General features: G+C 36.1%; 1 long non-coding RNA gene across 1 annotated transcript in view; it reads left to right on the top strand.

Annotated features, from left to right (window-relative positions):
• Window positions 1–3200, top strand: part of LOC128250440 (uncharacterized) — a 77377-nt gene extending 74177 nt beyond the window's left edge. Inside the window, exon 3 of the long non-coding RNA XR_008266455.1 lies at window positions 3068–3200. This is a non-coding gene — a long non-coding RNA (uncharacterized LOC128250440). The remainder of the gene's footprint in view (window positions 1–3067) is intronic.
• The last annotated feature ends 426 nt before the right edge of the window (window positions 3201–3626 follow it).

The raw sequence follows: 3626 nt of genomic DNA, 5'->3' as shown, positions 1-3626 counted from the left end.
TTATGTTAATAGTGCTGAATGGTGATCATACTACATGGTATGAGAGTCATTAGGCTGCTGTGAAAAGACGTAATATCTAATGTATCCAAAGCCATTCATTAAAGTCTGAAAGAATATGTTTATTGTCTCTATCTCTGTGTTCGCTTATCTTTCAACTGTCTTCCTACCCATTTATCTCTCTATCCAACTACTTTTCTCTCTCTCTGCTTCCATCTTTATATGCTTGTACATGTACATTATCTGCCTTCCCTCGCATCTGCTTCTCTATATATGTCTCCGTCTGCTTGTCTCTTTGTCCATCCAACCGTTCTTTGACTGTCTGTCTTCTGTCTATCTATCAATTTGTATATCTAGCTATCTCTCATTTCCTCTCTCATGCTATCCATCTATATAACGTATTTCCTTCCACTGGTCCATGTCTATCTGTTCTTTGTCTTTTCATCAATGTAGTTGTCCATCATAGCTTCCATTTATCAATCCAGCCTTCCTTTCATACATCCAGCTACCTATCCATCCATCTATTCGTCTCAGGTTTGTACAGAGATGATGGCTTAACAATTTCAAGTATACATGAATAGTTGCACTGTAGTTAGATTTTGAGAATTTTAAGGAAGTTTGGCATTGATATAACTTTTACCACCAACCGAACCATGGTTAGCTTCACGGACATTACTTTAATCTACAAGACCAACAAATTCTACCACTAGAGAAAACTTTATGGTGAAAACATATAATGTCCATTGGAATCCAAACCACTTCTTGAGCAATGATTTTGAATTTAGTTGTTGATATTTGTAGAAGAACCTAAATTTATCCTCTGAGACAGAATTCTTTGATAGAGCTGTACCCCACCACCACAAACTGTTAATGAGGAGTAACTTTAATAAGAATTTAGAATGCATTTAGGTCCCCCCTCCATACTTCCATCAGATGAGTTAGGAAAAGGGATATAAACTGCTTCAATCCTCCGTTTAACTTAGATGTCTCTAAGAACTAACCAGCTGACTTTCATCTCTAATTAGGCAATGCTTCCCAAACAGATACATGCTACCAGCTTTTTAACCCTTTCATTACCATATTTATTTTGAGATGCTCTATGTTTCTTTCATTTAATGTTATGTGTTAATTTAATGTGTTAAACTTATCTTTATTAATGTATGTTGAACTATGCATAGATATATACAAGATTTACACAGATATAAGAGTTAGAACTTGTGATCTTCCCATGGACCTTTTTCTTTGGAAATTTTTGCTTGCCGCACTAAAAAGTTTCCCCTCCCCTCGTTTATACCATTCCATAAACTTTACTGAAATTTTTAACTTCACCTGAATTTTAAAGGAAAGCAAAGGTGATTACTCTCACTCGTAAAGTCGGTACCACCTCTCAGGTAGAAGCTGTTGCCAGTCACTGAGATAGCAATTCCATCATGTGACCCTAGGTGGCCCCACTTACTAACCAATGGCAGTCAGCCTTATTTGGAAGCAGCGACCAATCCATCACTCAGTTTTTAAGCATCTGGTTCAGCAGATGATCAGACATGCTTTTTGTGCCTGTGAAAGTTTATAAGTAATGCAATTTCGAGTCAAGTTGTTAATGCCTGTGCATGTGTATACACACACACACACACACACAAACACACACTGTGTGTGTGTTTGTGTGTCTGTTTATCTTAACCTTTTGGCGTTCATCCTATTAGTATCACATTCAGTTACCCAATTTTCTTTCAATACTTCCCTGCTTTGCCTTAGTTTGCTTCTCACTCTTTCTCTCTCTCCACCTCTTTCTCCCAACATCTGTGCTTTAGTCTCTCTCTCTCTCTCTCTCTCTCTCTCTTTCTTTCTCACTATGTCATCTGCTTTCTCTTCCTCTCCTCCTACTTTTCTTCTGCAGTGTGGAATGGGTAACCATAATTGATCTTAAATCGAGGTTCAGTGTTTTGGTGTTGTGCCAAGTAGTAAATAAAGGTCAGTCTTAACGAAAATGGTTAACCGATACCATACAGCCATTCTTTATGTTTCTGTCTTTTCATCTTTCTTGTTTTTTTGTTTTTGTTTTTGGAACAAGCCCAGGATTTCCTCACTTCATCCCCTAGTTTGTCTTGTGCCGCAATGACATTGCCATTCCTTGCTTAAATAAATAAATAAGTAAATAAATAAATAAATAAAAATGCCTGATTACTGAAAGATTATCTCCCCCATCCCCCTTCCTGACATGGCCATCATAAATTTTAAGTTGCCAAAATTATTTTTGGATTTTCTTAAACTTTTAAGTTTCCTACAGAGAGAGAGAGAGAAAGAGGGGGGAGCAAGGGGTGAAAGAGAGGGGGAGCAAAGAAACCAACAAGATAACAGAAAAGAAAAAGGAAACGACAAAAAAACAAAAAAAAAAACAGCGCGGTTAGATCTGTTGGGGGTGGAATTTTTTTTCATTTTAGGTCGACATCAAATCTGACTTGGTTTCACAGCGAGAACAAAGTACCAAGTCGGAAGCGATAAAAGTAAAAACAAATAAATAAATAAATTTATAAATGAAATAAGCAAAATAAATAAATAAAATAAAGAAAGAAAGAAAGAAATTTACCAAAAGTTGTCCTTCTAAAAATAAATCCATTTGCCTTGTCAATGCCAATTGTTTGCCAACAAAAGAAATGTAGTGCATATTGAGTTTGGCTGGTTTCCATATTATTATTATTATTATTATTATCATCATCATTATTATTAGTAATAGTAGTAGTAGTAGTAGTAGTAGTAGTAGTAGTAGTAGTAGTAGTTGTTGTTGTTGTTTGTATTGAAAGATATTAGTCAAAACCCGACTGAGTGACCGATTGCGTCTCCGTCCAGTTGTCCACCTTCCCTTTCCTCTTTAATAAAATACATAACTGCATTGACAAATAGAATAAAAAAGTCAAAACAGCCAAAAAAAAACAAACAAACCAAAAACAAAATGAAAACCAAAGCGAACTAATAATACAGTCTTTGATAATCTGTTAGGATTTTATATCTCTTTGATAGATTTATGCAAATCTGTTATGTCTTTTATACCATTTATCTTTTGCACTTGTTTCAGTCTGTAACACTGCAGCCATGCTGGAGCACCACCTTGAAGGGGTTTCATCAAACGAATAGATCAATCCTAGTTCCTTTCTCCCCTATATATCATTAAAGGCACGAAACTGAGTATTACCAATTGGTTGATAACTGATGAAGAATTAGGGACCTTCTGTGTTTGTCTCACTGATGAAGAATTAGGGACCTCGTGTTTGTCTCACTCAGTATACGTTATGTTGTTTGTTTATTTACCATACATTTTTTTCATTTATATGTATATAGTCATTGTTTTAATGTTCACTCTTCCATGCTTGCATGATTCAGATGAGAGTATGTTGGGACAGAATTTTCTATAGCTGGATGCCTTTCCCTGCCACGAACTGCCACCTGTTCCCTAGCACAGTAATAATCCCTTAACTTCATTGAAAAATGATCAAGTGCAGATGTGCTTTCTCAGTGGACTTGAAGCAAATGGCTCCATCTCTGAAACTACTGTTGGCAACCATTGAGCAAACATAAGTGAAAACGAGACATATGAACTTCTTCACTCTCTCTCTCTCTCTCTCTCTCTCTCTCTC

Source organism: Octopus bimaculoides, chromosome 21 (genome assembly GCF_001194135.2).
Source record: "Octopus bimaculoides isolate UCB-OBI-ISO-001 chromosome 21, ASM119413v2, whole genome shotgun sequence".
NCBI lineage: Eukaryota > Metazoa > Mollusca > Cephalopoda > Octopoda > Octopodidae > Octopus > Octopus bimaculoides.
The sequence above is the reverse complement of the archived record's forward strand: the minus strand, read 5'-3'. Positions and strand labels throughout refer to the sequence as shown.